This window comes from Ovis aries, chromosome 1 (assembly GCF_016772045.2).
Source record: "Ovis aries strain OAR_USU_Benz2616 breed Rambouillet chromosome 1, ARS-UI_Ramb_v3.0, whole genome shotgun sequence".
Lineage (NCBI taxonomy): Eukaryota > Metazoa > Chordata > Mammalia > Artiodactyla > Bovidae > Ovis > Ovis aries.
In genome coordinates, this window is record NC_056054.1 from 73,536,539 (window position 1) to 73,555,318 (window position 18,780).

Genomic DNA, 18,780 nt, shown 5'->3' on the forward strand with positions numbered 1-18,780 from the left:
ATTCATAGCAGTCAAAAAGTAGAAACAACTCACATGTTCACCAATTAATGAATAGATAAACAAAATATGGTAAACCATACCATGGATTATTACTTGATCATAAAAAGGAAGTACCAGTACATATCAAAACAATGACACACCTTTAAAAGCATTATGCTAAGTGAATGAAGCAAGTCATAAAAGAGGGTGTATTATATGATTCCATTCACATGAAATGGAAAAAATTGGAAAATCCGTAGGAATAAGATTAAGAATTGTCAGGGCTCAGGAGAAGGAGAGGCTATGGAGTAACTACTAATAGATGCAGGGTTTCTTTTGGGGATAATGAAACTATTCAGAAATTACATGGTGGTGATGGCTCTGTAACTCTGTGAATATACTAAGTAAAAATCCACTGCTTTCTGTACTTTAAAGGCTAAATTTTGTGATATGTAAATTATTTCTCCATAAATGTTTAAAAATATTTCATAGAGGTCAAACATGGTAAGTTGTCACTCAATAATAAATATTACTTATTACTATTTCATATTAGTTCAATTTATGAAGCTCTGGGTGCTGATAAAGTCACTGAGAAAAAAACGGATGAGTGTTAGACTGAAACTGCAGGATTACAAGTCCTAAAACTTGCCCAGTTTTAGGACTCAAGAAAGAGCCCATAGTCAGCAACAAAGACATCAATGGTTTAATGAATGTGGGGGCTTACACATCTGAAACAAGGTCCTGGAGAGACAAAACCCTACCGTGTGCAGCAGTGGTGGGCAGAATTAATAGCAGTCTTCACTCTTGATGTGAGGAGATTGTCAGTTTATAGGGGGAGTTACCAGGGAAATCAGCAGAGGGGTACATCCCTCACCACGCTTTTTGATGAGAACAATCACTAACTGGGGCCTGAACAAATATATAGGAAGGTCTATCATGTGTGTAGGGTGTGGGTAAAGCAGGCACTGGTCAGGCAGGGGATGTACAGACAGCAGCCATCTTGAGTGGCCTGATGATACAATGAGAAAGTAATCACAAATCATGGCATGGGGTCCCTGGTTCTATTGGTACACCCCTTTCTCCTGAGGCCAGCTGAGAGGGGCACTGCCTTGGTGACAGAGGACAACACAGGGTCAGTACACACACCTGGAACATTCCTGACTGGTGTTTGTTGGATACGGACAGAACTTCCCATTGCCCTAAGGCTGGAACAGAAAAATGCAGTGACAATCATCAGAGACAATCTTGATGATAAGAAACTACCAATAAGAGGGAAATTTCCCATAGAATATCAGACGTTTCAACCAATGTCATGAACACAATTTCTGCTACCAAGAGAGGAAGGTGGGATATGAGCAGAGAAGAACTACTTTCAAGCTGAGCTTTTTACACAGTCTGGATCTGTGTAATCCAATAAAAGGGCTTGATGCTTTTGCAATATGTTCGGAAGGAGCCACTTTACTGTGACAAGATGGTCTATTACATACATAGGGCCCTGAAGGGGCATACTGGGATTAGTTAGTCATTAGACGTGTTCTCTTACCTACTTTTCCTGTTAAAAAAGGGGAGAATACATCAAGAAAGACTTGTAAGAGATAGAGAAAATTACCGAAAGTGTACTTTTTTTCCTGAGAAGCTCCAAGTCACTCTTTCAAATGCCCTGTTGCATTCTAACATTTAAAAATCCAATTTTAAATACTTAACCAGCACATTCTGGAAGCATTTTTGTTGTTTAGTTACTAAGTTATGTCAGATTCTTTCATGACTCCACGGACTGTAGCCTGCCAGGGTCCTCTGTCCATAGCATTTCCTAGGCAAGAATACTAGAATGGGTTGCCATTTATGCCATTTACTTCTCCAAGGGATCTTCTCTACCCAGGGATCGAACCTGCGTCTCCTGCCCTGCAAGTGGATTCTTTACTGCTGAGCCGCTGGGGAAGCCCAACCAGCACATTAAGGACTGAATATTTATCTGGAATTGCCGATGCTCTTTTACCAATGAAAATCCTTAAAAATATGGACAAATTAATTCTTAAAAGTATTTTTAAAAAATCAGTTCTATTACTTAACCATAAAAAGAAATGAAGTACCAGTACCTATCAAAACAATGAAACACCTTAAAAACATTATGCTAAGTGAATGAAGCAAGTCACAAAAGATGGTGTATTATATGATTCCATTTACATTAAATGGGAAGAATTGGAAAATCCATATGAATAAGATGAGGAATTGTCAGGGGTCAGGAGAAGGAAAGACTGTGGAGTGACCACTAACAGATTTTTCTCAACCTGAAACTCTACTTGGTTGAAATAATGATAAGCATTATGCTAAAATATGTTATAAAGAGCAGACAATAAATGTCAAAAGACTCTAATGGTAAGGATTATTAGCATGATAATAACAAAAAGCAGTTCTATCTTTGCACTCTTTGAGTTTTGATAAGTAACTGTGATGCTCATCAAGGTAACATAGCACTTGAGTTCTAAATAGAGATCATTGAATTTGCACTGGTCACACACATACATATTACCTATGAATTCAACACTAGCATATACTTTCAGTTGTTAACATTCTTTGTTCTATTCAGTCAACCTTTACAGAAGCCTGCTCTATACTTGTTACCATGCTAGGGAACCGCGGGTAACTGAGCATATGGTGCCAGCTGTCAAGAGCTCGCAATCTCATAGAGAGTTACAAAAAGAGTACTAACCTTCCCATTCTGAGGCCTAATGCCAGAACCCATAATAAAAGGAAAAGCTATAAGATCACTGACAAAGACTGGTGGTTGGAGGGGAGGTAAGTGAAGAGTTCATAGGTAAAAGGGCATTTGGGATAGCTCTGTTGTAGTAGAAAGGACAGTGAACTGGGAGAGCAAAAATAGTTCCAGTTTTGATATTGTGCTTTGTATGTTCTTAGAAGTGTCATTGAACCTCCCTGAGTTTCCTCACTTATAAACTAAAAGAGGTGAACTAGGTAACGCTGAGGGCACATCAAACTTTAACATACACCTCTTATCAGTAATACCTGTGGTTGTGCTTTCAATAAGAAAATTTTTGTTTTAGTTATTTGAAGCTCTTACCAGAATAATAAGATGAAGAAGTCCACTTCATATTCATGTGGGAATATCTTTGCTAAAACTTTCTAGACTTAACATCATGCGGGATGTGGCAAGGGTGACCTGTAGGGGTGTTGTTCTCAAAGGAAGACCAGCAAGAAAGTTTTCCTAAGAAAGTCAAGCATGAATGAAATTTCAAAGGCTAAGTAGAAGCTGTCCAATGAAGAGGAAGAAAAAAGGAAAATTTTGCAGATTAAATTAGTAGAGCCACTATAGAGAACAGTATGAAATTCCCTTTAAGAATGAAAAATAAAGTTACCATATGGTCTACCTCCACTCCTGAATATATATATATATCTGGAAGAAAACTATAATTTGAAAATGAACCCCAAAGTTCATAGCAGCACTGTTCACAATAGGCAAAATACGGAAGCAACCTAAGTGTCCATTGACAGATGAATGGATAGGCAAATTGTGATTTATATACACAATGGAGTATTACTCAGCCGTACTAACCCATGTTACTGTCAGCACTTCTCACAATGGTTATACTTATCCTTGGCTCCAGACTTACCACTTCAAATTCATCTATATACAAAACTAAAATCATTATACTGCAGTTTGAATCAGTTAACCTCTCCCCTGCTTAATAGTCTCAATGAGTCCTCTTATTGGCCTCAGGATGAAATCTTATGCCTTCCTGGTGTATAAAGCCCACCATGATGTCACTGATGCTTAGCTGTACAGCCCCATCTCTTGTCATTTACCTTCCCCAATCTCGTTTCTGCCTTTGGAAATTTCTCTTTTGGGCACTGAAATAATATATTCTTCCCTCTTTTTTCACACTACCTTCTGCTTATCCTCCAGTTGTCAGTTTGGACATTTCTTCTTGTGAGACTATCCTTTGATTCTATAAAATTTATCTGTATTCTCTCAGTTCAGTTCTGCTGTTCAGTCATGTGTGACTCTTTGCAACCCTGTGGACTGCAGCACACCAGGCTTCCCTGTCCCTCACTACTTCCCAGAGCTTGCTCAAACTCATGTCCATCGAACTGGTGATGTCATCCAACCATCACATCCTCTGTCATCCCCTTCTCCTCCTGCCTTCAATCTTTCCCAGCATCAGAGTCTTTTCCAGTGAATCAGTTCTTCACATCAGGTGGCCAAAGTATTGAAGTTTCAGCTTCAGCATCAGTCCTTCCAATGAATATTCAGGACTGATTTCCTTTAGGATTGACTGGTTGGATCTCCTTGCATTCCTCTCAAGGTCCCATTCTTCCAAGGTCCCATCACTTTATGGCAAATAGATAGGGAAACAATGGAAATAGTGACAGACTTTATTTTCTTGGGCTCCAAAATCACTGCAGATGATGACTGCAGCCATGAAATTAAAAGACACTTGCTCTTTGGAAGAAAAGCTATGACTAACCTAGACAGCATATTAAAAAGCAGAGACATTACTTTGCCAACAAAGTTTCATCTAGTCAAAGCTATGGTTTCTTCAGGAGTCGTGTATGGATATGAGAGTTGGACTGTAAAGAAAGCTGAGTGCCAAAAAATCGATGCTTTTGAATCGTGGTGTTGGAAAAGATTCTTGAGAGTCCCTTGTACTGCAAGGAGATCCAACCAGTCAATCCTAAAAGAAATCAGTCCTGAATATTCATTGGAAGGACTGATGCTGAAGTTGAAACTCCAGTACTTTGGCCACCTGATGCGAAGAACTGATTCACTGGAAAAGACCCTGATGCTGGGAAAGATTGAAGGCAGGAGGAGAAGGGGATGACAGAGGATGTGATGGTTGGATGACATCATCAACTTGATGGGTATGAGTTTGAGCAAGCTCCGGGAGTTGGTGATGAACAGGGAAGCCTGGTGTGCTGAAGTCCATGGGGTTACAAAGAGTAGGACACTACTGAGCAACTGAACTGAACTTATTCTTCCAAGGAGCAAGAGTCTTTTAATTTCATAGCTGCAGTTACCATCTGAAAAGATTTTGGATCCCAAGAAAATAAAGTCTGTCACTGTTTCTGTTGTTTCCCCATCTATTTGCAATGAAGTGATAGGACAAGATGCCATGATCTTCATTTCCTGAATATTGAGTTCTAAGCCAGCTTTTTCACTCACTTGCTTCACTTTCATCAAGAGACTCTTTAGTTCTTCACTTTCTGCCATAAGGGTGGTGTCATCTGCATATCTGAGGTTATTGGTATTTCTCCTGGCAAACTTGATTCCAGCTTGTGCTTCATCCAGCCTGGCATTTCACATGATTTGCTCTGCATATAAGTTAAATAATCAGGGTGACAATATACAGCCTTGATGTACTCCTTTCCCAATTTGTAACCAGCCCATTGTTCCATGTCTGGTTCTAACTGTTGCTATTCTCTACTATAGTGTAAGTAATTCAATTTTAAGCAAGGCAACTCATTCACTGTCCTGTTCTCAATAATTAATATAGTGCATGACACCATTTTTAAGTGAACAGATGGATAGATGAATGAATGCAACTTTGCAGTGCAAATTAATATAACTTTGTAGTACATGAAGCCACTTGGAATATAGGAAATTATGTCCAAGAAAAGGCCAACAATGAAGCCAGATCAATGTATCTAAAAGTGAGCTGTCAACCCAAATATCAAGTCAGTGTGAGGGTCAAGCAAGGAGCTGAGAAAATCCAAAAAGGTAGGTGCAAGGAGATACTTAAAAAAGATTCACAGGTACAATAGAACAACTCATAGTAACTTTTCATGGAATCCCTGAGCTAGCTTGACTGGCATATTTCATTTAAAAGGACAGTATATAGTGAACAATAAGCAGTAGGGAGATACTGAAGGATTTTAAAAAGAAAAATTACATAATCAGCTTTGTTTTGGACAGCATTTTCAGCATTATGAAAGGTGGTTTGAAGGGGCAAGACTATTGGTAGAGAAACTAGTTAAGAGACCTGTCAAAAACCCAATGAAAGTTAGTAACATTCTTAACCAAGGCAATAAGGAGGGGGAAAAGAGAACAGACTAAAGCAAATATAATCCAGCACACATTTGAATGGTGTCACTGATTCAACAGACATGAACTTGGGCAAACTCTGGGACAGGGAGGCCTGGCATGCAGCAGTCCATGGGGTTGCAAAGAGTCAGAGAAAGATGGCATTAGTGACTGAACAACAATGACTTAGCGACTGAATAACAACAATATTGAGGTTTCATTTGCAGAGGAAATTACAGATACTCCTTTTAGAAAAGTAAAGCAAATGTAAGAAAGTATAGGGCAATTATGCCTCCTCCTATTAGTCCTGAATTTAGACTTGAAACAAGAGAAGCTAACCATCACCTCTTCAGCCTTGTGGAACTACAATGACAATCTGTTTATATAAAAATAAATAAATAAAAGAATTGACTATAGATGAATTCACAAATAAGATTTTTCAAAGACCTGGATCAGGCATAGGATACTGGGGAACATATATTTAGTTTGAGACTTTCTCCCCTAAGCTTTCCTTCCAGCTCTCTCCAATAGTCAGTTTCTGATGATTACGGGCTCCTGTTTGAAGCACAGCAGCTCTGTCACCCACATGAAGTGTCACCCAGGACAGAGCCTGAAAGCTGCCAGCTGCCCATTTCACCTGAAGTCAGCATGCTTTTCATCCTTCCTGACAATGGTGCTGCCATTACGCCTTGGGTGAGGAGACACCTTTCCCTGGAAAGTGATCAGTACAAGAAAAATGTGTTTCAGTTCTCTCTAAAGAACTAGGAGCTAATTCAGCTTGCTTTCATGGCCCTTTCCTTGTCTAATGTTTAAACAAATGGTTTTTGACGGAAACATCAGTTAAGGTTTCACAGTTAAGATTCTTCCCCAAATTTTCTCACACTTGTTGGGGAAATTATCTCAGAAGGTTACACAGTGAAACTTGAATATAAAATATCATAGGACAGCTCACATGTCCAGTTTTCTACCTCATCCTCTGTTCTTTCCTTGAAAAATAAAAAATGTCTAGAGGCTAGAACAGGGTAATTACAGTTTCCACACCAGGGAGAGAGGGTGCTGAGAAGGGGGAGCATGCTAGGTAGCCTAAGCCCCCCAGGATGTCACAGGGCTTCTGGGAGGTGAGAAGCTGAGTGGTGAGAGCTTGTGCTAACCTGCCTGACAGCCAAGGTCTTGTTCCTTTCAAAGTAATCTCTCCTGAGTGCTCCATGACAGGCTGGCTTAGGCGGGTTCAATCCAATTTAATGGATGATTTGACAATGGAAAATTGAGGAAAGAGGGAAATGATACATGCCAGATATCAGCCCAGGCAAAGCTGAGAGGGTGTAATGCTTGTCATTCATTCACCAAGTGGGAAATGTCTGAATGAATAAGTGCTCAATACCAGGGGCAAGTTCTAGCAGAGTCTCCAGGGAGAACGAATGTCCATCTATGCTCTAATCCTCCTGCATAGTAACCAGACTTGGGGGTAGGGGGGCCTTATTTGGACAGTCTGTCTCTGCCCAATGTGGCACATTTCTTTGAGGATCTGCCTTTCCCTAAGCAGGTTTGAGAGTATCGGTATGCATGGCCTCAGCTCTTACCTGTTCTCATTGCCAGAGTCCTCTGTTATTAACACTCCTACTGCTTCCACATCTCAGCTTATGTTTATCGCCACCCAGCTCTAATTCATAGGTTCCATCAGTAGTAAATGACCCCTAATTTGGGTGCCTTGGAACCTCTATTTTCATGAAGCACTCTCATAGGTTTCCCTTCTGGGCATCATACAACCCAGGGTACAAGCCCCTCTTGAGATCCAGAGGACTCTAGCCAATCCCTTTCCTAAAGCACGTTCCTTCCTATCCACATGTCAGCAGGCTTTTCAGGCTGCAAAAACATATTCACATGAATAGAGGAGGAAATGCTTTAACTCGTTGTAGCTACAGCTGTTCTTTATCACTTTTATGTGATTGCTTACTGTCATTCTACAAGGGTAGAACAGATGTTGGTGTTCGCTCGTAAGAACTAGATCTCCCAGAGAAGGTCAGCATAGTGCCCTGGGAAGCCTCCAGATTCATTTTAGAGGTCCTAATGACTCTTTTTTGTCATGCTTTAAAATCATTCATCTCAAACCTGTCATTATATACCTCTTGTTTTCATTGGTGGCATTGGAGACCCTCTTGGCATTATTTATTGGGCTTCAGTGGTATCAGTAGGGGGAGGATCCAATTTCTCTTCAGAAAGGCCATCATTCATCTTTTTCTGCCCTAAGGCTTGTGTTTGAGCAACTATATTCTTTATCTACAGTTGGAACGCTGGTTAGAAAAAGATCCTATTAGAGTCTAGCTGAGAATATACTCAAAAGAACAATTCCCCCACTCCCCTTTATAGGATGCAATTTATAGGATTGTTAATAACAGTATATAATATTAATGAACACCTACTATACACTAGATTGGCTGGATGGTTTACATGGATTATCCCATTTAATCCTCACAATTAAATTACTAAGTAGATGTTATCATTATCCCTCACTCATACTTAAAGAAACAAACAGCTAAATAATTTTCCCTCGCAAGAAAGTGAGGGAATCAGGACCTAACGTAACTCGTTATCTGTTCTTATAGTCTCGGTTATACTTCCCACAAAGTATCCTTTTCTGTCTAGGAGACAAAAAGATGCTTTCCACATAGTCTTTGCCCCTTTGAAGCCTCAGCCACCATCCCTGGGGCTTGCATTCCTGGTCCCTGACTCCAGTAAGTTCGCTCATTCCTGCTACTAGCGCCAAACTTATCTCAGAAACCGTAGCTGCCTATTTCCCAAGAAGTTTCCGTGGAGCTGGAAAAATCAGACTTTTAAATAAGGTTGCCAGCTTTCCAAAAGCAATGAATCAGACCTAGAAATCATGTAAAAAGTGGCACTTCTATTTGGCAATCACTATTAGACAGTTTTCTATTTTTACACTATGTTTCACTCAGTTCCCAGCAGTATCATGGATTGTGACCTCAAAGCAAGAAAAACTTCTTCGAATATTTCTTTTGTTGTTGTTACCTGGAAGCAGGGAGTAAGACATAAATAAAAAATGATTTTTAGTGTCTAATTTAGCAGGGTTCAACTCAGCCTCTATTTTTTCTCTGTGTCTGTGAGATGCAAGATCTAGTGTTTGATGCTGGGCCAAATCCACAGAGGACAAGAACACACACTGCTTTGGCTTATTGCAGCTGAGGCTATATTAGAAAAAATATATATTCATATATACGATTAGAAGTTATCTTTGGCAAGTTGCTCCACAATAAGATATCAATTTACCTATGAGATAATTATGGTAAAAGTGCGCAAGTGACACACTCTCCACTTTTGATAATTCTTATTTTCCTACAGCAAGATAGACTATGATAGAAAAAACTGTCAAGGAGGAAAAGCTATCCAAGTTCAACATGGCAGTTTATATTTGTCTTCTCAAGTAAATAATACCCATCTCTAATGCAAACTCCTTAGTCACATTAAGCAAACACAAAGACTTTATTAATAAACTACAGAGAAATCTATTTAATTATGTTATCTCACTTGTGATTGCTTGCTAATGACCAATTCTAAATGTTTTGTAAACCATGTTATTCATGGCCGTGGCAATTTGAGTCCTGAACATCTCTTTGCAAGAGTCACTGTAATTCATTAGTCTTTACACTATAGTTTAACCACTAAAATTCTCATATTTAAATGTTTTGGTGTTTCAGAAAACATGTCTCCTTGAACATTATCAGGGTGAATTGAAGATGCACTCTATTTAACTGCAGGAATAATTTTCTTGCAGAGATCAAATCCAGTACATGATGTAACTTTTTATATAACAGTAATGAGAATGTTTATAAATACATTATATAAACCAAGGATTTTTTTAATAAAGGGAGATATGGAACAACCCTAAGATTAATATTAAGTGATTCAGTGATGTAGGTAACTGTGTATAGGTTTCCCCTGCTATCCAAAGAGACAACATTTCTATGAAACCTTTTGTAAACTGAAGAAGCAATTACCCAAGGGCACATCTTGCTAACTGTACGGAAAATAAATGGAGATAAAGCACTGATAGATGCTTACAGACACAGTTCAGAGCCATGGGTCTTGATGCTAAGATGCTGAGTGCAGTTCCCGGGAAAGGAACCTGGCGATGCCACTCTTGCTGCTCCAGGTGAGCTCTGCCTCTGAAGTGACTGGCTGCAAAACTAGTGCTGAAGGCTACTGTGCCTTTTGTTTTTTCCGTAAAAGTGAAAAATCCTCTCTGGATTCTTTTCATTAGCAAAAAAACAGGTACAGTCTGCCCTTCGTATCTGCAAGTGTACATCCACATATTCAACTATGATCAAAAATATTTTCTTTAAATAATCCAGAAAATTTCAAAAGCAAAATGTGAATTTGATGCATACCAGCAGCTATGTACATAGCATATACATTGTATTTACAACTATTTATGTAGCATTTCTTTTCCATTAGGTATTAGAATCTATCTAGAGATGACTTAAAGACTGTATGAAGTTGTGCATAGAATATAAGCTAATAATACACCACTTTACTTAAGGGTCTTGAGCATCCATGGGTTTCGATTTCCTTAGGGGTCCTGGAATCAATCCTCTTCCAATACCAAGGAACAGTTAAACTAATGTAGGTCTTTCTTAAAAGCGAAGTGGTGTAAAGTGAACTTTCAAAACATGGGGTAATCCCTGTATAGTGGGCAACCATTTATTTAAAAGAATGCAGATACATTTAATGTGTGCTACATATATAATTTCTTCAGTAGCAGCTAGTAAAATTTCTGTAATCACATTCTGAGGATTTTTTTTTAACTTCAGACTTTTGCTAGAAAGACAGGTTCTCCTGCTTCAGTTAGCACCTGTCCTTTGTTTCGATAGCTTTGGGTGAGTTTTCAAGCCTTTGCTTAGTGGTTTTCATCAGAAGAGATCTGCTAAGCCTTAGCTGCAGGGAATGAAATACTTTGGCATATTGAGAAGTGTCCCTTCCAACAGCTCAGCGGCCAGAGTCGGTGCAGGAGAGCCCTCTCACATCACTCTTCAAAACCTGAAGAAATACTTCAGGGCAATAACACAGACATCAGTAGGTGTTGACGGATGTTTGGCAGTTTACCCTCAAAATTGTGATCTCCACTCAACTTACTCATTATCATGGGTCCTGGAGAAGGTGAGCTGAGAGGTGAGGGCTGTACTGCCTTATGTATCTGAAGGACAAAGATATGCTATCACCTGCTTCTGCTGAAAATGTAAAGGATTACATTATCTTCTCCTGGCCTGAATCCTATGGGGCTGGTTTTTCACTCTGACAATTGTCTAGTGACAAAGAAAGGCATGGGAAATGTGGCTGCCATAAAGCCATAGAGTGAGGCAGTCAAGTGAAGGGGAAGAGGCAGTTGAAAGCACAGAGATCTTGGAAAGGGCATGAAGTCAAGGTAAGACATACTCATGCCACTCACTCTGTTTGTTGCTAGAGCTGAAGCAGCTCCAAAATCTCTAATTAGGAAGGCTGTGGTGGCAGCAATTTGATAGAAAGTGGATGGAGAGGAGAACTTGGGCTGACACTGCAGTGTAGAGTAAGGCTGATGTTTTTACTTAATCTTTATTTTGTGTTTCTGTCAAATGACTTGAAGATGTATTATCCTAGCAAGCTCACAGTTGTTATTAAGATTACTAAGATCCCATGCTTGTTTAGGGGTGATAAGGCAGTTGCTAGAGTTTTTAGGAAAGACAAAACTCCTGCTCAGTCACACTGGCATATCCACTGGGCAGTAAAGTTTACATAAATAAATAGGAACATATTAGAGCAGGGGTGGAAGTGTGATGCCATTTCTGGGGCAGCTGCCAGGTCATCGCACCTGCTAGGTACAGGTAACTTGAATTGGGTGCAGGTAATTTTGAATGGAAATTTTCAACCCCTACTACAGAGTGGTATAATGTCCTTCTGGTATTAGTAGCATACCTGAAAGAGTGCAATGGAACCCTTGAAAAAGAATGAGAGGAGAGGAGAGGGATGGACTCACCATATTTTCTGGAAGTTTGCTTCAACTGGATAAAATGCATTGGCGATTAGTTTGGCGGAGAAGGCAATGGCACCCCACTCCAGCACTCTTGCCTGGAAAATCCCATGGATGGAGGAGTCTGGTGGGCTTCAGTCCATGGGGTCGCTAACAGTCGGACACGACTAAGTGACTTCACTTTCACTTTTCACTTTCATGCATTGGAGAAGGAAATGGCAACCCACTCCAGTGTTCTTGCCTGGAGAATCCCAGGGACGGGGGAGCCTGATGGGCTGCCGTCTATGGGGTCACACAGAGTCGGACACGACTGAAGCGACTCAGCAGCAGCAGCAGCAGCAGCAGCAGTTTTGCAGTGTTCTAGTACTCCAAAAAAAATTATTTTATGATTTGCAAATTTAGCTGGCTTTAATTCAATTAAAAGTTGTTTGAAGAAAAAATGTTATTTGACATCTGCTACTTAACAAAGCATTATTCACTACATCAGAGGTCAGCCACTAATACTGATTTCAGTTCAGTTCAGTTCAGTTGCTCAGTCGTGTCTAACTCTTTGTGTCTCCATGGACTGTAGCAAGCCAAGCTTCCCTGTCCACCAACTCCCAGAGCTTGCTGAAACTCATGTCCATTGAGTTGGTGATACCATCCAACCATCTTAACCTCTGTTGCCCCCTTCTCCTCCTGCCTTTCAATCTTTCCCAGCATCAGGGATTAAAGCTGAACATTCTAACTGACTGCACCACAGAAACACCACATTATTGATTTACTGATTCTCAAAAACAGCTGACATAAGCATCTGCAAAATGAAACATGGTATTGTCTAGAAACGAGTTGAATGCAAGTGGTTAATTTGAGTGTTAATCCTAGGAGACCGTTTTAAGAGGATGGAGATGTGAAGAGGCAGAAAACCATGAAGTGTGCATTATAGCTGAGTGGCAACTGGAATATGGTCCCAACAAGGAAATGTAGGAGATGATGTAGGGAATACCACAGAGTTATCTCCTTGTTGGGGGTGGGAGGCAAGATGCTGGGTTATTTATGCCCCGAGTACCTTCTCTCACAGTCTGAAGTCTGCCCCTGAAGGCAATTCAGACCTGCTAAGATGAAAGCCTCATAAGGAGAGCAGCAGAAGCTTAGACTACACACCACTGACCAGTACCAAGAATGGTGAGAGCTGAAGGAGAGCAGATGGGGCCACAAAAACATCCACCGTAGTTGGGGTCTCAGAGTGGTCCAACTATTGTCATCCCACAGTATCCCCAGAAGTGGAGCCCAGAGGACAGAAGCTTAAATAGCACTTAAACATCTGGGCCACAATCTCTGCTTCCCCTCAATCTGGCCAGACAGGTAGCTTGGGACAAGTTATCTTCTCAAAATTCTTACATAAAATCTTTTTTAAAATATTTGGTTATTTATTTATTTGGCTGTGCCAGTTCTTAGTCGCAGCATGTGGGGTTTTCAATCTTTGTTGAAGCATGCAAGATTTTTTTCTTAGCTGCAGTATGCAGGATCTGTAGTCGCAGCATGTGAAGTCTTAGTGGGGCATGTGGGATCTAGTTCTCTGACCAAGGATGGAACCCCGGCGTGTTGCATTGGGAGCGCAGAGTCCTAGCCTCTGGACCAACTTTATGCTGAAGATGGGAAAAGTTGAAAATAAGATGTCAGTTGGCTTTATGTGTGTCTGATCTCATTTCCTCTCTGCAAAGCTGGCTGGAAGGTCAGTCACATGTTAAACCTGGTTGGCCAATGAGGATAGGGGAGGGTACAAGAAAAAGCCAGTGACAAATATTTATCCATCTAGACCTGGGGTTTAGTGCTTGCAAGTTCAAGGTGGAAGGGTAGTTTCTTTAAAGCCCAATTATACACAAAATCAAAAGCTAAGGTGATCAGTTAAGAAGTAAGGTCACTACAGCTAATAGGCCAAATGGCAGCCATAAAACGATCTGCCTCCATCAAAGTGAAGCTAGATGCTGTCCCCAGCAAACCCCCAATTCCCAGTGGCTTCAAACAAGTGAGAACCATTTCTCCTTGTATAGTGTAAAATCCACTGTGCTTTTCAAGCTTGACTCTTGTTGCTCCTTCTGTGGCTCCACCCTTTATGATGACCTTGGACCTGCTGCATCCTCTGACTCTTGCTCACAGATCAAGAAAACAGAGAGTGAAAAGCTGAGTGGGAGAGTATTATGGGATAAGCCTGAGAATGGCCTGCATTAATTTGGCTCAGAAACAATTGTCAAGAACTTGGTCACATGTCTCCCAGTAAAATGCAAGGGAACTGGGAAAAAATAGCTCCTGATTTAGACAGAATTTCCTAGCAAGTTGTCTACATTATAGAAGGGGAGCATGCCTCTTCTTAGAGAGTTAGTCAACCTTGCCAGATAAGCCAAACAAAAACAGCTCAATAAGATAAGGCATCGCTGAAAGTGGAATTCAATGAACTTGGGAAAAATGAACCATGTGCCAGTCCTGAAACCCACCAGAAACCAAATGCCTCTGGTATAAATATCCTTGCCAATCAGGGTATGACCCAGTTGACAAAATAAGTACCAGGGAAGAATGAACAATGTGGAAAAACTAATCAGAGAACAAACTCCAGCATGAAACCCAGGATTTCTTTTTCCTTCCTTCTTCTCATCCAAAGATGGGCTGCCGAGCACAAAATTCAATCCAAAAGTGAATTCTACTTAATATCACCAATACAATTTTTCACTGGGCTTGTTCTGCATTCGGTGATAAAAGTAGCACACAATTATTTTCGATTGGACCAATGAGATTGTACCAAGAAGTCTCTGAAGATTGTCTGCTGAGTGCCAGTTGTTAATGAATCCCATTTGTCTTTCTTGATTAAGTCTGCTATTACCCCCGTTTAGTCCTGTCACCAACCCTTTAGCAAGAATTTTCATATCACTGTTTAGATGAGAAATTAGCCTATGAGAGCAGCACTCATCAATCAGAAGGCAGTTTATTTAATACAGTTTACAGTTTATGAGTTCAAAAACTCTAGCCTCAGACATTAGAAATGGATCACTGTCCCAGGCAGAGACAATCAGAGGGTTCAATTCACTTGACAAGGATGGAGAAATGACTTTGAATTTAACAGACACACTCAGGGCAGGCCTGCCGTATCTCAAGCCTGCAGCTGATATCAGGAGGCTTTTTCTTCTGATTAGGAAATCCCCCTTGGTTTAAGCAAGTGCTCCATTCTGGGTACTTAACCACACCTTTCTACAACACTGCAACCAGAAAAATTCAAAATGAAAATTTAAAATAGCGTCACTTATGACCAAATCTTTTTCCTTCTGTGCAATATTTTAAATAAAGCTCCTATAGAATATTTACTTGTTCTTTGAAATTATAAAGAACAAGATGTCCACGAAAATCTTAATTTTTCAAAAGGTAGCACTATTCAGTGGCCATGTGTAAACAGCACAAAAGAAAATGAAGCTTCGGCACTTCTAGAACAGAGCTGGATAGCTATGTGACTTTACACATGTAGATGATTCTGGGCCCCAAGAGGACGTTAGGAAACCCAGGTTGGCAGAATGTATTCGTTATTTAATGGTATCAGAGATTTTAGTTATTTTAAGAATTCTATTTCACATCACCATGTAATAAGCCAGACTTAGAGAACTGCTTCCTATATTATTTCATTTAGAGCTATAGTTCCAAATTTATTTTACCCAAGACTCCCTTTATGTATTTTCTAAATCAATGCTTTAACAAAAAAGACTGTCATTTGTATACTTGGTTAAGTTTAGAGAAGGAAAAACTGGCAAATCTGTTCTAAGAATCCTCAGTTTTTATCTTCCACTTTCTCTGTTGGCCTTAAATCTTAGAAAGAGAAATTTCTTAGAAGGACTTTAGGCAGAGAACACTAGCTACTATCAGAGCATGTAAACTTTGCCATCACTGACACACCTTGGTGACCCTTTGGAGACATAGCTCCAACTTCTGTGACCTCTTTCAAATTCTTAATGACCTTATCTGATACTGTTTTCTTTTTTAAAGAATAGTCTAGTCTTCTCTTTAGAATAATGTCTTTTATATTTAGATTGGCTATGTATGTCAAAGAGTATTTCACTGTAGTTATCCATCAAGTATTACTTCAGTCTCTATTATAATTGTTTTAGCTGTTATTTGTTGTCTCAGGTAAAGAATATATATGTTCATTGTAAAATAGAAATGAGACAACATAGAATCATTTGAAGTAAAAGAAAAGAAAAAATCAGTCTCCTTATCAAGTCCTCATTTCCTCTCACCAAGTATAACTACTTTTAAGGTTGATGTGTATGTTTTAAACCATTTTTATGCATGCATGCCAAAACACTATAATTTTAACAGAAAAACAAGATTATACTATATATGTTGTCCTACAACTTGTTTCCTTTATTCATAAAACATTGTGTTAATTAGGATTCTCCAGAAGAAAATAATATATTTATCATGAGATTTATTATAAGAAATTGGCTCATGCAATTATGGAAGTTGAGAAGTCTCCACAGTCTGCACAAGTTGGAGACTCAGGAAAGTCAGTGGTATAAATTCAAGCCCGAGTTCAAAGGTCTATGAACCAGGAATACCAGTGGTGTAAGCCCTAGTTTAAGGACAGGAAAAGACTGATATTTCCACTCAGCAGTCAGGCAGAGAGAAGGAATTCAACCTTCCTCCACCTTTTTGTTCTATTCATGCCCCCAGCGAATCAAATGCCCACCCAACCGGGACAGGCAAGATGGTTTACTGAGTCCACCAATTCAAATGCAAACCTCATCTATAAACAGCCTTAAGACACACCCCAAAACAATGTTAATCTGACCATTCAGTGTCCCACTAAAGTTGACACATAAAAATGACCATCACATGTACCATCAGCAACCTTCCATTTCAGTACATTCATCTAAATCATGTTACTATTGGCTACTAAACAGATGTATGAACATAACTAAAACATTCCTCTATCAAAAGGCATTTAAGTAGTCTCCAATATTTTGACTAGAACAAAACAAAAATTGGACATCTTTAAACTTTTCCCCCTGACCATTTATGGGCAATTCAGACTAGTTGAGTTAAAAATCTATGTATTTTTTTCAACTTTATGTACTACTGGAAAATCTCTGCAAGAGAAATTAAGATTTATCATCTTTTAAGTTCTCACACATTATAAAATTCAAACTTCTACAAGCTGATGTTCTTGAACTAGATTCATCTAACTCACAGTGACAAAGATTTGAATACTGCACAAAACAAAAAACATAAGTAAAAATACGTGCCGTAATTCAACATATTACAGCACATATTGCTACATATTTCTACCGTGCTAATCTAAGCTATTCTGTGGCTGTCTGAATCTCAGAATGATTTATATCAATGTTTCATGAGATTGGACAATGTTCGCAGTATTTTGGAAAATGCACAGAAGTAAATCAGAATGTATTTGGTTTTAAAACTACCTGTCAGTATAGGTTAAGTTATGCCACAATAACAAATTAACCTAAAATCTCATTGATTTAATACAATGCTTTGTTTCTTATTTACACTACATGTATATTGTATGCTCATAGTACTGCTCAGGTCAGTAGGGGTCTCTGTTCTCCATAGTCTCTTGGGGACTCAAACTGATGGAGACTCCTCTTCTAATTGTGTTTCCTGGAGCACAGGTCTGAAGAACTGTTCAGGGACATATCTGGTTCCATAGAATCACTACAAAGTAATAGCCTAATTTGCTTTAATATAAGAATTACAGTTCTGAAAGCTCCCAGTCAGTGGCCATTGTCTCAAGTACTGCTTCCTCCATGCCAGTGATGGATCATCAGTATCTGATAACACTGCTGAAACTCAGCAGTGTGCAAAAATGGGATCTGACTGGGCCACTCCCAGTCCTTTTCTTGTCTTCTCTTGCCATCATCTCTGTTGACCTCAAGCCACTGACCAAGGTCCCATTTGTTCCTCTAGATATAAGAGAGTATCATCCCTCTCTCAGAATCACTTAGAAAGGGTTTTCTACAGCAGCCTATTTATTATCATTCTTGGGAAATAAAGCTCTTTCAGGTCAATTCACAGGATGACTTGGCTTGTAGAAGATTCCTGCCCCCTCCAAAGACCTATGATTTAGAGTTCAGCCCATAAATCCCCCCTCCCTTATGATGAGTTCCTTCTCAGGACTCCCTATCACCCTTCCATGCCTCCAGCATCAGTGAGTCTGGCAGAAGAAAAAAAAAGGAGCAATACTCCTTTCCTTTTTCTTTTAAGAGGCTCCTCACTATTGTGAAAATCCCTGAAATCAAATACACGTGAAAGGGCTCTGCCTACCTCCACACTACATTATCCAAAGACTAAATGTCACAGGCTTTCCCCAACTAAACATGTTAAATGTATTGCTGTTAATATCAAAATAGCTCTCTTCCATCCTTTATTCTCATTAACTTTGACTCCTGTGCAGCCACAGAAGTCAATCACTGAGATCACAATAAACTGGAAAATTCTGAAAGAGATGAGAATACCAGACCACCTGACCTGCCTCTTGAGAAACCTGTATGCAGGTCAGGAAGTAACAGTTAGAACTGGACATGGAACAACAGACTGGTTCCAAATAGGAAAAGGAGTACGTCAAGGCTGTATATTGTCACCCTGCTTATTTAACTTATATGCAGAGTGAAAAGTAAAGTGAAAGTGAAGTCGCTCAGTCGTGTCTGACTCTTTGCGACCCCATGGACTGTAGCCTACCAGGCTCCTCCATCCATGGGATTCTCCA

At 39.7% G+C, this 18,780-nt stretch overlaps 1 pseudogene; it reads left to right on the plus strand.

The window, feature by feature from the left end:
- The window catches only part of LOC101120212 (bifunctional 3'-phosphoadenosine 5'-phosphosulfate synthase 1-like), a 72,634-nt pseudogene that overhangs the window by 47,830 nt on the left and 6,024 nt on the right, over window positions 1-18,780 (plus strand).